General features: G+C 39.9%; 1 protein-coding gene and 1 long non-coding RNA gene across 3 annotated transcripts in view; one reads left to right on the forward strand and one right to left on the reverse strand.

Annotated features, from left to right (window-relative positions):
* CYYR1 (cysteine and tyrosine rich 1) overlaps positions 1-21,527 on the reverse strand; it is a 106,034-nt gene that overhangs the window by 23,888 nt on the left and 60,619 nt on the right.
* The window catches only part of LOC102161036 (uncharacterized), a 67,266-nt gene continuing 47,438 nt past the window's right edge, over positions 1,700-21,527 (forward strand). The window contains exons 1-8 of one of the 2 annotated variants that reach the window (XR_014825108.1): positions 1,700-1,732; positions 4,027-4,234; positions 6,003-6,167; positions 10,078-10,206; positions 12,735-12,820; positions 14,201-14,322; positions 15,315-15,530; positions 17,520-17,639. This is a non-coding gene — a long non-coding RNA (uncharacterized LOC102161036). Of the gene's footprint in view, positions 1,733-4,026; positions 4,235-6,002; positions 6,168-10,075; positions 10,207-12,734; positions 12,821-14,200; positions 14,323-15,299; positions 15,531-17,519; positions 17,640-21,527 lie in introns of those variants that run through there. The other variant, XR_014825109.1, reaches the window with a different exon arrangement.

The following is a 21,527-nucleotide window of genomic DNA, read 5'->3' on the forward strand; positions in this document are numbered from 1 at the left end:
ATGAGGCTGCATTCAACTTCTATTAAACTGGCCTCATTCATCTTCCATCGTATGTAGAGTTAAATTTTTACGATTCAGTGAGAGACCTTTCAGAAATCCGTACATGGCCTAGGCGTCAAAGAAGTACACAAAATGAAAATAAAAAATGATCTTGAATGTGTTGTGAATGGTAGGGGGACCTGCACAACAAGGCTTTATCACCAGATATGATTGGTGAAGAAAGCAAGAATAATTCAAGCCAAAAAGCAGCCTTTGAGAATTGGTTGGTTTGCACTTCTCTCCAGTGATTTCCTAAACAAGTACTCAATTCCTATGTTAGATAGAAGTTGAGTCCAATGAAGATCAAAAGAATACAATAAAATAATAGTAATTGGAGTTCTTGTTGTGGCTCAGCAAGTTAAGAACCCAACATAGTGTCTATGAGGATTAGGGTTCAATCCCTGGCCTAGCTCCGTGGGTTAAGGATCTGGTGTTGCTGCCAGCTGTGCTGCAGGTCACAGGTGCAGGCTTGGATCTGGTGTTGCTGTGGCTGTGGTATAGGCCAGCAGCTGCAGTTCCGATTTGACCCCTGGCCCTGGAACTTCCATATGCTCCAGGTGCGGCCCTAAAGAGAAAAAAAAATAGTAATGTTCATGATAGCAATTAAATACATCCCATATATATGATTATGTAGGAATATATTTAATTTTTATTTAGGAAACAGGAAGCCAAGTGGAGATTCCCTGACCTATTATTACTTAACTTGTTTAATATAGTGTGTGGATTCAAATGTCATGATCAGATTAGCTGCCAGTAGAGCCTTAAGAGAGAGCACAACATAACATACTGCATGTCAAAATCTAAGTGCAATCATTCATAGTTATAGAAGTTTCCAGAACCTTTTTGTGCAATACTCACGAATGTGATTCATTTTACTGTTTATTTAATAGCATAATTTGGAAAAGTAGTATTGACCCATACTTAAATTGGTTTGATGTTCCAGTCATACCCTGGAGATGTTTGATTTATTCCTCAGCCATTAATGCCTATAATTCTAAGCAGCTATCACTAGATAGAAATAATCATTACTTTATTCATGAAATATATATTGGTTTTCTACCATGTGCTGGGCCCTACTCTGGGTGCTGAGATACAAAGTTGAATGATACATCTTCTTCAAGGATTTTAGAGGGACATATGGAATAGTCAACAAAGAAGGAGAGATTTTGAAGGTTAACTATTTCCAGGCATAGAAGATGAAGGTAAGAAACAATTAAGAACTTTATTATACTCAGCAAAAGAGAACCATTATAAAAAATGAATGCAATAGACTAAAAAGAATAGGAATGATTTCTTAATACTTTTTCTTATTTAAATATAATAGTTTTTTGACCCAGAGGATGCATGTGTGAAATTAAATCCAACCCACTGGTTTTGCAGTTAAAAACAAACAAACAAACCCTTGAGAGGCTAAAATAAAGATCTTCTAGCCAGTTTTATGGTAAAGATATAGCTCAGTGGTCCTAATTTTTACCCTGGAGTTGTTTCTATTGCAGTGAACTGCCTTGTTTATATTCCCTCATCCACTTGCCAAATGTTTATGGAGTCTCTCTGTTGTTCCAGATACTCTAATGAGCACAAGGCATGTAAAGATGAACAAAGTCCCATTGGGAAGCAGGGAAGAAGAGGAGAGAACAATTCCTGGGATGCTGGGGCACCTGAAGCTCTGAGACCTGATGGCTGAGTGAATGAGGTAGTAAATAAGAGGCAATGAGTGGAATGTCTTCCATGTAGGTGATTGCCCCTTGCTGCACAGTATCCAGTTCATAAAAATGCCTTGAAATGAAGAATATATGAGACATGCAATCATAAACTAGATTTAAGTAGACACAGCCACTGCACACAGGTTTCCTTGCCTCTTGCCTTCCAAACCCAAACATTTCCCAATTACTTCTAGATCTAGTACTCTCATGTATAATGCTTTGGCACAGTTCACCCTTTGGCGGTAACCTTTGCTGAAACTTCACACCAAGCTAATTATCTTAACTTGCTCATAATGATAACTTTAGACAGGACTTTCTTCTTTTTCTTTCTGTACCTTTTTATCATATTTTAAGTAGACAAAAATATCACAAACCAGTTTTGTTAAACAATGAACATAAAAATTTCTACTGAAAGTCCCTTTATTGAGATTTAAGTCCTGAGAGCATGCACAATTTAAGAGATTGAATTGAATTATGAAAATCAGAACCCTCGGAATAATATGATTTCCTTTCCATCGACTCCAGCATGGAGAGTTTCAAAGAAATGTGGGGCTTATGCAGTTATTGATTTGGCAGAATAGCAGCTATCTTTCAGGCTTAGACATTTGAAAATTTAATAAGGTTCCCTTAAGACCAGGGTGGATGTTAGTGGTTGTAAACCTTTCCAGATTAACTGCTGAAGCAGGTAACAGACCTCGATGATGTAATGGACCCCTGGCATTGAGCCATGTGTTGCCATACCCTGTACTGTCTCACGTGGCTCTGCCAACTGCTGGACTCTACATTACAAGCTAGTCGGCTCACTCAAACAACAGTAATCCTCTTCCCAGGCCCTAGCAAGTCCCATCCTCTGCCAAGACAAACCAGCGACTGATCACCATCTACTGGGGAGGTCTCTGTTCTATGCCTGCCAATGATTTGCTCAGTTCTGACATTTATTATTTGCACACAATTCTTACAGCCTGAGGATGCCCAGACCTGAGGATGCCCAGACCTCTCTTAGGCTACCTAATCACACTTCACTGAAAGACTTGTTCAGAATTTCACTTGTGCCAGCCTGAGGTGGTTGATCAGAACTGTCGCACTCTGGCTTCCTCGTAGATTCTGTAGCCTCATACCCATTTTAATGATTCTTAAAGTCATTCACAAGCAATACATCCTTGTCATAGCATCAATGTCATTCTCTCTTACTGTAGATGGCTGCCTCTGCATAGCTCCAGTTTTGGAGTTTTATGGATTAAAATTATCCATGAGAGGAAAACTGCTTCCAATCACATCTCATTAGAGTAGATGCAATCCCAGGGAAGGAATGTGATTGGTTCTGCTGGAGTTGGGGACCCTCCTATAGAACAGTCCACTTGGCCAAGGCCAGGAGTGCCATGAATAGCCCAGCTTGGCTCAAATGCCTGTCCCCAGACCTCTTCTATGTAACCAATGGGGACATGCATGGGAGAAGTAAAGGTGGTTAATTCAGGAGCAGAGGCATACAGTTACATGCACTGTAACTGTCTACAGCTGACATTATTGGGAGTCCAAGCCCAAGTCTGAGTTTACAGCTGTAAGCTGGAATTATAAAGAATGCAGGGCAGATAGAGACAAATGCCCCCAAATGTCAGTTCTGTTCATCTTTCACCTAAATATCTAAATGATACCACAGAGTCAGAAAGGAAACGTCAAGCAAGTATAGAAGTGTGCGACTATGAGGATTTCTAGTGGCCATCTGTTTTGAAAGGCCTCCTTTCAAAAAAGTCTTAAATTATTTAACACCAAACATAATTTGAGTATTTCCTACATATATGTTGGAGAGTCAAGGAATACAAAGCCTGGGGAAGACACATTTCCATGCATGTAATTATAATATACAGCACTGAGTGCACATGGCAAAGCAGGGACTGGGTTCTGTGAGAGCAGAGGAGAGCAAATGTAAGTCTGAGTGTTGTGTGCAGGCATGTGTGAGTGCGTAGGTGTGAGTACAGATGCGGTGTGTGTGAGAGTACGTATCAGTGGGAAGATGGAAGATTAGGAATTAATCAAAGGGCACTGAGAGGACTAGAGCAGAAGCACACTTCAGATCAAAAGAACAAGGTATAAATGCCATTGGAATGGAAGATATTGTGATGTCTTCAGGGACCATGAAAGGTTGAGAGCTGCTCAAGAGAAAGGGAAAAGAGGTAGATGAGGCTGGAGGATGAGTGGGGGTCTGGGGATGGTGGACAAGGAAGGGCTTCGATAACATTGTAAAGAACTTGGCCTTTTTTAAAAATTTGAATTTATGGAAAAACAGGAGAAAAGCTGCATGCAAAGTTCACATCTAAGAGTAATGTGAAGAGTGGATATGATCCGTAACAGCCTGTATCCAGGTGGTTCTATGAAAAGACCACTGTAATGATCTGGGCAAAACATGGTGAAATGCTCAACCTGATGATGAAAGTGGGACAGGAAAGAAGGTGCGGAGGAGGGAATTCAAAAACACAGAACACAGAACATCGGAGGTAAAGATAATAGTGCTTTCAGGTCATCCAATTCAAACTCCCGAAGGATTATTATAACTCTGTGCTATCCCCAGTCTCCCAAAGCTTTTGGACACCCTCCCATACTTAGAGGTCACTAAATCTGGAGACATCTTTTCCATTATTGAATAATTCCCTTCCAGCATGTAACACTTCAGTACATTTAGTTCACCAGATCTCTTATCCCTCTCAAAGAAGGGATCCCTGCAGAGGGAAAGCTCTGAACTTTCATAGGAATGAAGGGAAGCATCAGGCCCAGAAACTATCATAGAGCAGGAGAGAAATTTTGCTTACCACTGTTCCCTACTGGTCTGATTTCAACCAAGTGTGTTTTCCAACGATGAATATGTTTATAAAAAGCATGTGTACGCTTTAATATTGTATTATATAAACTTTGAGCATAATGAGCATGCCTAGTTAGGAGGTTTGTTTTATTTGTATAATCAATGAACTCTTAATTGCCCTTCTCTGAAATGAATGTCCTTAAACCTCTGCAAAACATAAATTAAAAATAATAGTCTTTGAGCTATTCTTAGATTGCTTCATGCAGTCTGATCTCCCAATCCAAGTCTTTGTGCAGTTAGGATCTAATTGGATCAGCTGATGCCTGAGGTCCCCTCTAGCTCCCCAGTACCACAACTAATTAGCAGAAATTCCACTTTAATAATATAGCTGCTGCAGGTCAAGAAAGGAGAGCAAAGGAGAGGTGGACATCTCAGCTTAATGAACACTGAAGAAAGATTAGAAGAGAGTTAAGATTCACTATGATAATTAATTACAGTCCAAGAAGAACAAAATCCTATGAATATTGGCTAATTGTAATTTAAGCTACATATAGTCACACAAATCTCTCCTGCAGCATCACCTCCAATTCTGAGATGGAAAGAGAATATCTCTTCTCAATAATTCATCTCATTAATTGTCAATATAAGCAACAATCTCAAGCCTGTGGAGATGTAAAATTTATCAAGGTAGTATTTAATATTTAATGTAATTATAACTGCATATATTCGTGTATTATCAAGCCTTTTTTTTTTTTTTTTTTTTTGGGTCTCACCCATGGCATATGGAAGTTCCCAGGTTAGGGGGTGAATCGGAGCTACAGCTGCCGGCCTACACTACAGCCATAGCAACATGGGATCTGAGCCCTGTCTGGGACCTAACCACAGCTCATAGCAATGCCTCATGGATACTAGTAGGATTTGTTTCCACTGTGTCACACCTGGAACTCCCTCAAGCCAGTTCTTTATTAATTATTTCTACTTTGGACATAGTTTGGTCTCAGATATCTTGGTGAAAATGGCTAGACCATGACACAAGAGTTGGTGTGGGAGATATCTTACATAATGCTTTTTTTTAAAGAATAAAAGATGCAAAAAATCAGATGGGCTCTGTGTAATTTTAGAAGCAGCTATTATAATCTGCTTGAATGTTTCACTGTATTCTTTGAAATTCCAATGGACTAGCAGGCTACTCATTCTTATAACCATGCAACATAAAGAAAGGGAATTACGCCTGGTTGGAAGCATTAGAGTGGTATTACATCACAATTATGTCTCTGCTGTATGTCTCAGAAACTGGGCACATTCATCCTGTTCCATCTAACAGTATAGCCAAAATGGAGGAGGACTGGCTTGAGAAATAACAGTTCTCTTACTGGGGAGAAGACAATTAGCCAATATAAGCTGTGTATGCTGGTGAGATGAAGTAAATTGTTGTTTTTTAAGTAACTTGTTGTCTATGTGGACAGGCAGAAGGGGAAATTATAGTGTGGCTCATTACCAAGAGGGAAGATTCTTCTGATCAAATTTATGCAGACTGGGCAGAGAAGTAGATCCAAGGAGAAGAAACACAACACAGCAATGGGGAATTCAGGGCCGCATCATCTTTGGTTCCACATATCCACGTAAGGCAGGTGAGTGCTGACAGCAAGATTTCTTGTTGGCAGCAAGGAAAATAGTAAAAGCTACATAACTCCTCCACATTTCTGGGCTTTCCATGCATCTTGGAAGGGAGGGGCTGCATGACTAATTCTCATCAACGGAAGATGAAAGGAAAGGCTGCCTCACTTCCTGTCAAGATCAGTTAAGAGTTGGCACTTCTTCCTCACCTCCTTTCACTTCCTCCGCCTACCTGTGTGAATAGAAGCAAAGGATTCTGGGATGGGGGTCCCACAGTATGGAAGGAGGCTGGGTCCCTGAGTCATGGCTCGAGGGGGAAGCCACACACATGAGCTGCTGAGGTGATTGAGAAATAAAATGGCATTGGGTTGAGCCACGGAGATTTCAGGGTCCTAGCCTGACTCATACATCAGTGCTGTGATTCAGAGCACGAGACATGGATTCAGTGCACCATGGTGTAAATCCAGCTTCCACCACCAACGAGCTTCGTGACTTGACATCTCTGAGCTTCAGTTTTAGGGGCAACAATTCTGTTGTCAGAATGAGACATCGTAAGTGGTTTCAACTCAGGAAACAAAATTCAAGCCCAGGAGTGGGCCTTGGAAATACTCTATCCCAAGACAGATGAAACTTCCAAGGAATCAGGTGTGGGTCTCAGGCTCTTTGAGTTATCGAGCTGCATGAGCCCCAGAGAACACTTGATTTGGTAAAGAAAGGAAAAGCCAGTCTTGTTTTGCCTCGGAGTGAACACTGTGGTCCTCAGCTCTGGCTTCATTTAAATTTAAATTAAGTCACAGAAAAATATTGATACCTGGGCCCTAAGCCAGATCAATGAAATTAGAATCTCTGAGAGTGAAATGCAGATATTATTATTTTTTAATTTTTGTAACCCCCCCCCCTTTTGGGGGCTGCACGTGCATCATATGGAAGTTCCCAGGCTAGGGGTCGAATCAGAGCTACAGCTGCTGGCCTATGTCACAACCACAGCAACACGGGATCCGAGCCAGGTCTGTGACCTACACCACAGCCACAGCAATGCTGGATCCCCAAACCAGTGAGCAAGGCCAGAGATCAAACCTGCATCCTCATGGATACTAGTTGGATTCCTTTCTGCCATGCCACCATGGGAACTCCAAGATATTATTACATTTTTAAAGTTACTCTGGTGGTGCTAATATAGAGTCAGAGTTAGGAATAAATGAGCTAGGGTAACAAAGAGATTCAAAGCAGCTTAAAAGCTTTCTGTCTCAGTTACAATTGATTCAGGAGGTGAAGAATGGAGCTCAGGAGAAACACCAAGTACACTCAGATATGTAGAACTGGCAAAGGAAATGATTTTTGTAGCAATTTGTCAACAAAAAAGAAACAGTGCTTTAAGTCAAAACATTACCATTTACAGAAATCACATGGAATAAATGTCATTAGGAATATTACTGTTATTTTCTTTTCAGTCTTCATTCTATTTCATTTTGTCAGTCGACTAAATGCGTTTAAAATATGGGAAGAAATCGTGGGTATACACAATGAATATTCAACATAGAAAAATATTTCCCCCAAAATTTCTGATTGGTAATGTGCAAAACTAGTAAAACAGTAACAACATTTTTTAGAAATATGGAAACAACAATGGATTGTCATCTTTTCTGCTCCTAGATAGCCATTAAAAGATATGGTTGACTCTTTGAAAACAGGCAGATCAGAGTTTCCTACATGGAGAGAAAATTTAGTCCAGCAACCTAGAAATTGCCAACTGGTTCAGACCTATTATTTATCCAGTGCCCTGTTCTACTGCCAACCTAACCCACATTCAGCAAAAAAGATCAATTTCCTACCAGATGTGAGTGAATCTTAATGGAAATGTATACTTTATTTTCTTTGTGTCATTTAAGCTCTCCTTCAAATTTCTCCTAACTGTTTTTGGACCGCTAAAGTCCAATGGAATGACAAACTTGCAAATATCTGCCAGTAATGAAAAGCATTTATTGGACACTAACCTATTAATTACTTGCTTTCAGTGATGTAGGAAGATTACTAAAGAGTATTCAGTTTAGTTCCACTAAGTTTCACTGGCATCAAGGTTTTTAACTTTTTCTTCTTTACTTGAAATGAAAGCCAACAGTCTTAATAATTTTGACTGGTCCTTAAAATATTCTCACATCTGCTCAGATTTAATTTGCAAATGAATTCTTTCCCAGCAATGTACCCTCATAAGGAAATCCAAATCACAAAAATTCCAGGGAACAACAGCAGTAACTCCTTTTATGTAAACAGTTTGTGCCAATCAATTCACCAGTTCATGATTTCAAAGATTATCTCATCAATCTTGTTATCACTCGACTCACAGAACATAAAATAGACCTTTCAACTAGAATTTGGATTTGATTCTATAAGAAAGACAAGGTCATTTTTAAAAAGCAAATCAGCTAGCAAGAGGGCTATGAGAAGGATGCCCACGGTGAAAAATGGTCACAGAACCTGTTGGCTCTGTTCCATAGATCTTGACCCTTATTTTGCCCTTCTGCTACTAATTTGCTTCTTAAAATATTCCCTAAGGGAAGTTCTAACATCACATGGGGCCAAGAAATATAATTTGGTCTTTTATCTATTTTAAATTCAAGGTATTTATTTATTTATTTTAGTTCCTGGGCCACAAATCAGATCAAAGCCACGGTTTTTACCCAAGCCAAAGCTTTGGCAATGCCGGATCCTTAACCCACGTGCCAGGCTGGGGATCTAACCTCCATTCCAGCGCTCTCAAGATGCCTCCAATCCCACTGCACCACAGTGGGAACCCTAAATTCAAGTTAGTAAAATACCATGGGCTCAGTGAAGTGAGGCTTACATCCATATGACTAAGCTGAGCAAGTGTCATACCTACTGTGTCTGAAAACACCACTGTGATAATGTGAAACTAACTGCTCTTCAGCCAATCAATCAATTATTTAGGATGAAAGGCCCTAAATGTATTGTTTCAAATGACTAAGAAACACACGTTCTATTCTACACTGAAGAATGAGCAACACATAGGGTCTCTCTTTCAGGAGACCCACATGTAAATATTGATGTTATGCCCTTCACTGAATTAAAATGTCTAAATTGGATCTCAAGTTGAGTTCCCATTTCATTTTGTATCATATGTTTTCACTGAGTTTTAAATTCCAAGCAGCTGAATTTGGCATCAGCTTTCTTTACAAAATTTCCATCACTTACATTTGATTAAGTTCTTAAAAAAGAGTGAGGAACATCGCTCTTCATATATTCATCAGTTATGGATGAAGTACTTGTTCAGGTGTTTGCTTACGATCCATGGGTACAACAGTGATCCAGAAAGCACCTGCTTTAACCTCTACCATGGAAGAAAGACAAGAAGATATTTAGGAATATTAAGGAAGGGGTAATTAAAATGAGATTTGAAAGGTGAATCAGTCAAGGAAGGAAAAAAAAAAAAAAAGGTTTCAGGAAGTGGAAATAACCTGTGGGAAACTGGGAGAGATTAGGGCATATTTTAAGAAAGAAGTGATCAGTAAAGTAAGATCCAGCTTTGATGGTAGGAAGGTGTTTAATGGTGCAGGTGGGTTTGGAGAACTAAACAGCAAAAAGGTCACGAAGGACTTTGAAAAACAGGGAAAAGGGAAGACTGTAAAGTCAGTGGCAAGAATGCAGCTGTGTTTCAGGAGGATGTCAGGAGAATGACACAGAGATTGCCTGAGACAAGAGTGGAGACAGCAATACCCCATTTGGGAGGGGAGAAAAGGCATTGGCAAGTATCTTGGGTTGAATGGTGGTCCTCCAAAAGATATATCCACATCCCAGTTCCCAGAACCTGTGAACATCACTTTATTTGGAAAGGGTCTTTGCAGATGTAATTAAGCATCTTGAGATCAGGAGATCATCCTGAATTATCTGGGTGGATTCTAACTCTAGGGAGAAGTGTCCTTCTAAGGGACGCCCTGGGGAGATTTGACAGACAGAAGAGGAGAAAGCAATGTGACCATGGAGACAGAAGCTTGAGCACAAGCCAAGGCTGTCAACAAACACTGGACATTGGATAAGGTGAGAAATAATTCTCCCCTGGAGTCTCCAGAGGGAACACAGCCCTGCTTGTGGACTTCCGGCTCCCAGAACTATAAGAACAAATTTCTGCTGTTTTAAGCTGTAGTTTTTGGTCATCTGTTACAGCAGCCACAACACAGGGCATTTGAGATACTTTGAAAGCCCAGTATACCTGGATCTAAGGGCATTCATGAGTGAAACTGGAAATGAGGTTGGGCAGACAGGCAGGAGGTTATAATATGAGTGCAGCGCTGCTGGGACTAAATGCACATGGAATGTGAAAATATCAATGAATGGATCAGACTGGCTAAAGGAGAAGGATTATGGTCTTGAGCAATTTGAAGGCAAATTGGAAAGGGAGGAAAAATGAACCAAATGGAATATTTTATGGCCAAAGCAGGGAGTCTATGGCAGTTTAAAGGGGGTAAAAGGTCTGGGTCTAGGGAATTTACATCCCAGCCAAGTATAGGGCAGTGTCTTAGCTGGGAGTGCTCTAAGAAGTAACGTGGACTGGGTGACTTAGACAACTGACATTTATTTTCTCACAATTCTGGAGGCTGGGAAGCTCAAGAGCAAGGTGCCCTCTTCCTGTCTTGCAGATAACTGCCTTCTCACTACACCTTCACATGGCAAAGAGAGAAAGCTTTAGTGTCTCTTCTTCTTCTCAGAAGGGCCCGAATCCTACCATGGGGTCTCCACCCTCATGACCTCATCAAAGCCTACTTACCTCCCAAAGGGTTCCCCCCTCCAAATGCCATCACCTGGGGGGTTAGAGCTTAACATATGAAGTGGGGGGGCAGCAATCAATGTGACTATCTATCAGATGTGGGCCTTATGGGGTAAGGTCAGCTGGGAGCTGTTCTAGGTCCCAAGAGAACCACCTCGGGGCAGTGAGGCTGTAGCAGGGGAGATGGCTGAGTCTGTGTACAGAGTGAGTGATGGGAGGCCAGAAGGTGGTAACAGGGGAAGGGACACCTGTCACCAGAAACAGACACAGGAAGTCCATCAAGCCAGTCAGGAAGCTCTGACTCCTAGGGGCTGCTGTCAGAGGGGCCCAGGAGAGGCCAGGGATCCAGTTAAGCATCAGGAGCTGAGCCAGAACTTTCCTTTGCCCTCCTTTTCTCTCTTCCTCTTCGCAGCTCTCACGCTGGTGGGGTGCCGAGGAGAGCAGAACTGCTGGGTAGTAAATGAGTGGGAAAAGAGAGCAATTGGCTACATATCCCCTCCCTGAAGACAGCTGACCCATCAACTACTGTTCTCAGCTAGAAGATGGGGAGAATCCTGCCACGAAGTCTGAAATGTCTCCTGACATCTCCTGTTAGATATTTAATATTTTCAAGTGAGAGTGTTTTGAGACTTAGGAGATTTAAGGACTAAGTATGAGCAGAGGAGTCACAGATTTGTCAAAATTTTAGCCAACGGAGGGGAGAGCTCCCTGTAAAAAGATAGTAGGATCATGCTTGTTCAATGTACTATGTAGACATCCACAGAAAATGATGGATTCCTCCTAGGAAATCCTAGTAATTGAATTTCTCCCCAGAACCAAATCCCATAAGGTGGCAATAGGTGCCCATTCTGAATAGATGCTAAAGTTAGGATGCACAAATCATGACATGATTATTTGTTTTTTAATTTTATCACTTTTTTATGCATTCTTAGGGAAAGTTTTATACAGAATTTTCTAAAGCATCCCATCTGGTTCCATTTGTTTTCCCCCGTCAAGATAGAGGTCTGTAACAAGATAAAATACAAAAAAAAAAAAAAATTGAGATTGAGACCTGGGATTGAAAAAGCATTTCCACTCTGTTCCTCTCTTTCTTTCCCCTGCTTTCACTACTTACTCTTTTATTCTCATTTTCTTCATCTGTACAATGGAGATAATAAGTCCCAATTTTATTTTGTTATCTCAATGGAAGGATCCCCACAGTTAGGCTGAATGGAAATCTGACCAGTAAGGCCCACTTATGTATCCCTCTGAAGTGTTGTAAGAATTAATGATGATCCAGAAAATGTACTGAAGATGAAGTGCACACCCTGAGAGAGAGCTGATAAGTATTATTAAAAGTGTCAGTGGCTAAGTATATTTTAATGAATGTGGGAAAAGCATACAGCAAAGGATCTTGGCCTGCTTGCCCTAGTACCTCAGTGCCTTAGGGTAGAAAGGAATATGCATAACATCCAAGGAGAAAAATAAAACCAATTACGAAATTTGACAACCTAAGACCATAAGCTCGCTAATAGCAAAATATTCTTTGCATCCTAAAAAAATCCAGCTAAATTTAAAAAATAAAGCACTGATTTATGCATCCAGGATATAATGAAATCGAACAAGATGTCTTGGAAATTTAGAATTGTCTATATAGGAATGCAAAGGACTAAAGACAGAAAAGTTCAGAAATAAAACCAAGGCAAGAGATCAAGGATACTTTCCTCCCCAATTCAAAATGCAGTATGCGCCAAATTCATTCACTGTGTATAAATTTGACAACCTTTTTTTTTTTTTTTTTCTTTTTCCGTCTTGCAAAAAGAGATGAAAAAACTGGAGATCTGATTGTGGCTTCCTTTGGAGGATATTCAGGGAGCAGATGAAAAATGCATAGCAAGTTCGACAAAAGTAAGTTACATTTGTAAAGCAATAAGAGAACAAGTTATTTCTGAATTTAAACATTTTTAAAGAAAGTTAAAGTCACTGTTTCCTTCCTGTACACTAATTATTTCACGCTGTAAACCCTCCAGCACACAGAGAAGAGTTACATTATTTTGGTCCTTTCCGTTTCTCTTGGTCTTTGTATCTACAAGGTTAAGACATTACAGTTGTCTGTCTTTTCTTTTTAGAGGGCTCTAACTCCCTGTATGCATAGCACAGGTGTCCTCGTCTACTGATATCATATTTAACTCTAAATATATTTTCTATTTCATATTGTTTATCTTTACATTTTAATATACCCAGGAGCTATCCCTAATGTTAAAGCTAAGACATTTTAAGTTCTTCTTATCTTTAATACCATATGTGAAACAGGTGGTGCTCTGTTCCTATAAATGAATATTTTTGATGATTTTTGTCTTTTTATTCCCTATTCATTGTACTCATTTATTTTTGCCCAAGCGCTTATATTCTTCCCTATAGATATGGTCTGAGTGTATCTGCTGCGGTCAAAAGTGTCTGTTTTATACTTGCTTCTGGAGGTAGATGGGACAAGGAAAATAAAAGTAGGTGGAACTTATAATAGACTTAACCTCACTTTTGATTTTTTTCGCAAGGTTCAATTTTTGAGCTCCACTGATGTTCGCAAAAAATCAGTCTCTGTGACATTAATTCTAATTTCAACAGGGTAATTTCATCACCATTAAAAGCACTTGAAGATACTATTATAATGGAGAGAATATTCAGAGACCTCATTTATTTAGGATATTAGTGAGATAATTTAGAGTCTGTCCTTGAGTGGTGGGACATACTTTCAGATATTTAAGTCCTGCTTTCCTTAGCCACTTACTTATTTCATTCTTTAAAAAAGAAGATTGTAATTTGAGGCATCTGATCAAAACTGAACCAAAATTGGAGTTCCCTTATGGCACAGCAGGTTAAGGATCTGGCATTGTCACTGTAGTGGCTCAAGTCACTGCTGTGGCACAGATTTGATCCCTGGCCCAGGAACTTCCACATGCTGAGGGCATGGAAAAAAAATTGAATCAAAATTATATTTTAAGAGTATATTAATGAGCTTTTACATTTTATTGATAAAAATTCAAATGTCATTAAACAGAACATTTGGATAAAATTAATAATAAAAAGCCTTGAATAAGTAAGTAAAAAATCCCATATTCTAATTTAAGAAATTAATCTGAATTATGTTTCCTTTCAGGTCCTCTCTCCCAGACACTAGAATGTTCTGATATATGTATCTCAAATACATCTACATTTTTTTTACAAATTCTTCCTTTTTCCAAACTCACTCTCTAATATTATTTCTATTCACTTTTGTATCCTCTGCAGTATCTGCCTGGAATCCTGTTGCCTAGAGACCAATCCTGAAGAACATTCACGGCCATGGCCTCTTAGAGATTTAAGACTTCTAATGAGGAGCTGACAGAAATCATCAGCCTGTTCCCCATCAAGTAAGATTTTTTAAAAGTCACAATAAAACACTTGTCTGGCTATTACCCATTCAGGTTATCATAACAACTAAAGTGCAGAGTGCAAAGGAGAAAAAATAAAAACTCTAGAAAATTCTAAATTTGACAAATCCATGCAAAAAGGATGTGTGGCAAAAAAAAAAAAAAAAAAAAAAAAGGAAAGAAAAGAAAATCTGTACTTTTTTTAAATAGGAGACTCTTTCAGGCCCCCATTCCTACATTGATATTTTAATTTTCAAAACTATTCTAAAAGGCCCTAATATCTGTATTTCTAGCTCTATTATTTGTCTGTTAACATTCTCTTTTGCCCAAAGAACTTTTGGAGAGCAAGTTCAATGAAATGGCATAAGGGCGATTGTGAATAAAGTGAACAACAAAGGAACGGTAGACACAGCTATAAGAATGCCGTATCACACACACAAAATCAACAAAGTGAAAAGGAAGCCTACAGAATCAGAGAAAATATTTGCAAATCATGTAACTGATGATGGATTAATATTCAAAAGAACTCATAAAACTCAATAGCCAAATATAGATAGATAGATGGATAGATAGATAGATAGATACCCAATATAAAATGACGAAAGGGCCTAAATAGAGATTTTTCCAAGGATATTTAAATTGCCAACAGGTATATGATAAGGTGCTCAACAGCGCTAATCATCAGGGAAAATGCAAATCAAAACCATAACGATATGTCACCTCATGCCTATTAGAATGGCTGGCATCAAAAAGACAAGCTAACAAAAGCTGTTGAAAACATGGAGAAAGGGGGACACCTGTGCATTGTTGGTGGGGTTATAAATTGGTGCAGCCCCTACAGAAAACCGTATGGGGATTTATCAAAAAATTAAAAATAGAACTATCATATGATCCAGCAATTCTGTTTGGGGGTATTTATCTGAAAGAAATTAAATCACTATTTTGAAAAGACATGTGCACCCTCATGTTCACTGCAGCATTATTTATACTAGCCAAAGGACTTCTGAACAGCAAGTTCGATGAAATTGCATAAAGGCGACTGTGAATATAGTCAGCAAAGACATGGAAACTACTTAAGTGTCTGACACATTGACAGATGAATGGAAAAGAAGATGGGGAGTACATCTGACTAATACTCAGTCATGAGAAAGAAGGAAATCCTGTCATTTGCAACGTGGATGGACCCCAAGGGCATTATACCAAGGATAGTAAGTTGGACAGAGAAAGACGAATACCATATAATCTCACTTGTGTTTGGAATCCAAAAAACAAACTCAGAGTAAAAGAAGTCAGATTTGTGGTTGCCAGACGCAGGGGGTGGGGTGGGGGGAGGAATTGGGTGAAGGCCGTCGAAAGGCACAAATTTCCATTCATAGGATAAGTACTGGGGATATAATGCACCCATGATGACTAGAGTTAAAAATCCTATATCGTATATTTGAAAGTTGCTAAGAGAGTAAATCCTTAAAGTTCTCATCACAAGGAAAAAACTGTAACTATTTGAAGTGGTGGATGTTAAGTAAACTTATTGTGACTGTCATTTTGCAAAATATTTGCTGTACACCTAAAAATTTTAAAAAAATCAGAATTCCTTCTAAAGAATGATAATTTTGGAATATAACAAAATAAAACAGATTAAAAAGGTAAAAAAAAAAATACCTCCATATGAACGTGGGGCATTCTGACGAAGAGCCTAGTACATCTTAATGGAATCCAATGATGAGAACAGATTAATACATGGTGGAAGGTGCACTCTGTTTAAGAAGTTAGAAATGGGGAAGTTCCCACTGTGGCTCAGTGGGTTAAGAACTAGATGTAGTCTCCATGAGTATGTGGGTTCGCTCCCTGGCCTCACTCAGTGGGTTAGAGATCCAGTGTTGCCACAAGCTGCAGCATAGGTCACAGAGGCAGCTTGGATCTGGTGTTACTATGGCTGTGTGTAGGCTGAAAGCTTCTGCTCCGATTTGACCCCTAGCCTGGGAACCTCCAAATACTGCAGGTGTGGCCTGTAAAAAGGAAAAAATAAAAAGAATTTAGGAACGTATTCAGACAATACTTTCTTCATTTCTGAAAGACAGTTAAAATATTTTTTAAAAGAAAAAAAAATCCTCCAAACTGGAAAACTTATGTGAATTAAAACACAACTTGGGAGTTCCCGTTGTTGCGCAGCAGAAACGAATCTGACTAGGAACCATGAGGTTGCGGGTTCGATTCCTGGCCTTGCTCAGTGGGTTAAGGATCCAGTGTTGCTATGAGCTATGGTGTAGGTCGCAGACGCAGTTCAGATCCTGCATTGCTATGGCTGTGGTGTATGCTGGCAGCTGTAGCTCTGATTAGACCCCTAGCCTGGGAACCTCCATATGCTGTGGGTGCAGCCCTAAAAAGCAAAAAAAAAAAAAAAAAAAGCCTGAGATGCAAATAAAGATGTGTTTCTATATGAGAATTTGAAAACTGCTGGGAGGTAGTACAGTCCAGAGAGCTTAACATTGTGATTTGATAACAGACAGTTATAAATTTCTGCCACATTTCACCATGTGATCACACTTTGGCTGCTCAACCTCATTAAACTTCAATTTTTTTTGGTAAGAAAAATGCACGTATTTATTGTACCTAACTTAGGTTATGAGAAAGAAAGGAACACCTATATAACCAGGATGTCTGCAATATTCTAAGTGCTTCATCATGAGCTATTATTACTACCATTCTTCCTAAGTTAGATTAAGCCAAAATGACCATAACGTTCTGAGGCTGAGTTGGGGGCGGGGGTAGAAGGGAAGGTCACAGAGGCGCATAACTAACCATGAACTTCTGTTTAAGAAAATGAAAGGAGGAGTTCCCGTCGTGGCGCAGTGGTTAACGAATCCGACTAGGAACCATGAGGTTGCGGGTTCGGTCCCTGCCCTTGCTCAGTGGGTTAAGGATCCGGCGTTGCGTGAGCTGTGGTGTAGGTTGCAGACGCGGCTCAGATCCCGCGTTGCTGTGGCTCTGGCGTAGGCCGGTGGCTACAGCTCCGATTGGACCCCTATCCTGGGAACCTCCATATGCCGCGGGAGCAGCCCAAGACCAAGAAATAGCAAAAAGACCAAAAAAAAAATGAAAGGAAACTATTGTCTACATAACACCATACGAAGAGCACATTCTGAAGATGAGGTTAATATTTAAAAAACAAACAAAAAAGATTTTTAATCTTTTCCTAGGTATGAAAGAAGAAACGGAGGTAGGGTTGCATCAAGGAACTATTTCTTCTTGATAGAAGTATAAAATCAAGGTTCTGCCCACTTCTACTCCATCCTCGCCTTTGTTTACTCTTTCTTGAGGTGAGTTGTACATAAGTAAGGCACATAAACACTAAACGTGCTGTTTCATGAATTTTACAATTGAATTCCTATACCATGGAACCTCCACCTTGTAGAACTCTCTCTTATTTCAGTAAGCAACACCCCCCCATCATGCTCATTCACCGTCAATACACTCCCCACCTCCCAAAGATAATCATTTCTTCTGTCTGCCAGATGAGGCTTCAGATTTCCTTTACTTTACTCTCATTCCACAACACCTTGCCTCGAAGCTAAGGTCATCCTGTCACTAACATGCCCCTAATCTAATGAATCAGCACCATGTTGCATATTCTCCAGATATGAATGGCTTATCAACCTTCTGACATGTAAGGAGCTCTCTCTCCCCTATTATGTTAATGATGTTTCCCTGCATTGTTTTGATGCACAAACTCTATAAATACTATTTTCTCAATCATCACTGTACTGTTTTACAAAGCATACTGGACCAAGGCTACGTAAGGAGACAGAGAAGATGAGCTTGAAGAAGAACTGAAGGTGGAGTTCCCGTCATGGCTCAGTGGTTAACGAATCCGACTAGGAACCATGAGGTTGCGGGTTCCATCCCTGGCCTTGCTCAGTGGGTTAACGATCCCGCATTGCCGTGAGCTGTGGTGTAGGTTGCAGCCTCAGCTTGGATCCCGTCTTCTGTGGCTCTGGTGTAGGCCGGTGGCTACAGCTCCAATTCGACCCCTAGCCTGGGAACCTCCACATGCCATGGGAGCGGCCCAAGAAATGGCAAAAAGACAAAAAAAAAAAGAAGAAGAAGAACTGAAGGTGAACTGTAGAGGCAGGTATATGCTAGAAGATTTTTCGGTCCCAGCTTCAAGGTTGAGTTATGATGCAACAGAAGGACGGTGTTCTTGGTCTGAAGCAGCTCTTATGTGTTTTTATCAGTGTCTTCTGTGCCCTGAGCCTCACACCTTGAATACCCAACCCAGGTGCCCATGCTGTGATTCCGTCTATTCTAGGGAAGACAAACAGGCTTAAAAAGTGCATGGACCTCCGTAGGCTCTCTACCCAATCTCAGTGGTTTCCCACTTGCTAAAATGACCCTGGTCTCTCATTTGAGCACTTAGTCACTGGAAACTCTACAAGCAAATGAAGCTCATAATAAGCAGAGGAGAAAAGTTTATAGCTGATGATAGAAAAACTAGAATCTTTTTTAATATCATCCTTTTCATAACAGTATTAGTGAGCTCTGAGCTTGGATTTTTCCAATTGCTGCATGGAAATATGAAGAATATAATAATTCATCTTGGAAAAAAAAATCCAATAGGAGCTATGAAAACCCTCAGCCCACAGGTCGCTGTGATTTTTTGACTTGAGTATGCTCAAGGATTCACTTTACTTTTGGCTTTAAAATTCACACTTGGGTTTGACATAGACATATGACTCAGCTCTTTAAGTACCAATCCTATAAAAATCGATGACTCACCCACCAGTTATAACAGCATATTATTGTGGTATTCAACCAAACATGCCTTATGCTGACTAGAGAGAGGCTTCAAGTTGATGAGGCAAAAACAGCAACATCTCAACTCAGAACATATGCTGTCCTGTAATAAGAAAAAAGAGCCAAATACAAATACTAAACAATTCTGTATAACTGAAATGTAATTTCTTAAATCAGGCATCTTTACCTTTCCCATTATTTGATCATTAATTTTAGAATAGTTACTCTCTTAAATAAAGTCTATTTTTACACACATTATAAAATTCAGATCTCCCTATGAACTGAGAAACCGGAGGCCAATTTTTCGCAGTGGGTTTCCCTTCTGTCGCCAAAGTATCTGGTGAACAAGAAAGTGAGGTCAGCCCTAAGAAGAATGGTAGTCATTTAATAACAACGGCTGCAAGCCAAAGAAGAATTACAAAGATAAATCAATCTGGAGTCATAAAATGGGAGGGGAAAAAAAGCCCTGATTAAGGACAAGTTCAATATTAAAATACTGTTTATGTTCAACTTACCCAACGAACCACTGAAAGAAATTACTACTTTTTCCCCTACAAAGAAATGTGAAAACATAATGCCACCTTCTATCCACTGAGCATCATATGATAAGGGCCAAGATACAGACATATCATCCTCTTCATTATGTCAATGCCAGTCAACAGAGCAGAATGGTGTTTTGAAGTATTGATTATGAATCATCATAGACTGAGCACCTGAAACGTATGCATTATGTCTCTGTCTTAGGGGCTTGGTGTGCAGAGGTGTCATGTGGGAGTGATAGGTGTAAGCTCAAAGTCACCACTGAAAATAAAGTCACCACTGAGATAAATTTGAGGGGCCCTGGAGAGGAGATCAGGCAAAGACTTCACAAATGGTATGACATATAGGCAGGGGCTGAAAACAGGAGCAATTTCGCAGTTAGACAAGGTGAAGAAATATTCCAGCAGAGGGCATATGCGAAGTCACAGACGTGTGAAATAGCTTATGATGTTTGGAAAACAACAAGCAGTTTTGTGCGGCCACAGCAAAAACTGCAGTCTAGATGTGGCAAGACATGTAGCTAAAAATGTAGGCGGAAACTTGATGATCAAGGATCTTTAAGTCCAAAGAGTTTAGCTCGTTCTTTACGGGGATGAAGAAACGAGATTTGTGTTTTAGAAAGGTGCCCCCTTAGAGGGTTGCAATGAGATCATGGAGTCCGAGAGAGCCATTAGGAGCTGCTTTAGCAGTTCACATGAAAGGGAATGAGGGCTAGAACTGAAGGTGTGCTGGAGGAAGAACTTTTAGAAATGGTTATCAGTCTTTACAGTTTCTGACTTGAGCTACTGTGGTAATGGGGTTTTTCTAAACTGAGAACAGTGAACATAATGTCTGGAGTGGGTAGATGGCAATGGGGAATGATTTTTGTCTTTTGGAGATACTGAGCTCAAGATGCTTTTTGGGCACCCAGGTGGAAATGATAAAGTAATCAGTTTGTGAGATCAATGCATTCTCTGTTTGGGCTACTCCAAGTGCTGGTGTCATATGTTCTGAAATTATATCCAACTATTTTTGATGATTTACAGTGGAGGTTAAGGAGAATAAAGACTCTTGCAAAGATTTCTTTGATAGCTTCATGGCAGTGTTTTCAATCAGGGCCCTGATGCCTAGAGTATCATTAGGGACCTTAGATGGAAGTCTTTTTGGCATCAATATAGTTTGCACTGGATTGGTGAGAATTATTCAAGGATCATGACAAGGCGTGAGCGAAGCCAGGATTATACAACGACACCATCCCCTGTAAATAGCAGTTTAGTGTCATGAATATGCTTTTAAAAAACAATTCTTTACAAATATAAATCAAAACATGTCACTACACTGCACCACCCTTTCCAGTGGCTTCTGATTTCACTCAGAGTAAGAGCCAAAGTCCTCCTGCCTTCCGTGAAGTGCTTCATTCTCTTTTGTCTCTGTGACTTCGTTTCTCATTACACTCCTCCTTCTCCAGTTATCAGCTCCACTGGCCTCTGCATCTGATTGAATATTTCCTTCTGCCTAGAAAGCCTTTCCTGTAGATGTCTGCATGGCTTTGAGCCATTGGTCAAGGTTATCCTTGACCACTCAGTGTATACCCCCAAAGGCACCTAAACCTTAACCAATCCCTATCACCTCCTCCTGCCTTATTTTTCCATAGCTCCAGAGATTAGTTTTTGTACTTTCTTTAAGCATCCTCAGTGGAGATTATACCATATTGAGATGTCATAGGAAATGGGGGATTAGGAGCTGTAGGAACAATCTGGATGAGTTACCATAGTATAGGCTGAGCTTATACTGTTGTGACAAATAAGCCCTAAATTTCAGTGGCTTAAGTGAGAACGTTTATTTCTTTCTCAGCTGAAGTCTGCCTAAGTTGGGTGACTCAGCAGGACAGCTGT

Source organism: Sus scrofa, chromosome 13 (assembly GCF_054392235.1).
Source record: "Sus scrofa isolate SSC_HxYL_T2T_F1_AM1 chromosome 13, Sscrofa_HxYL_maternal_Yorkshire_Landrace_v2.0, whole genome shotgun sequence".
In the NCBI taxonomy this organism is placed as follows: Eukaryota; Metazoa; Chordata; class Mammalia; order Artiodactyla; family Suidae; genus Sus; species Sus scrofa.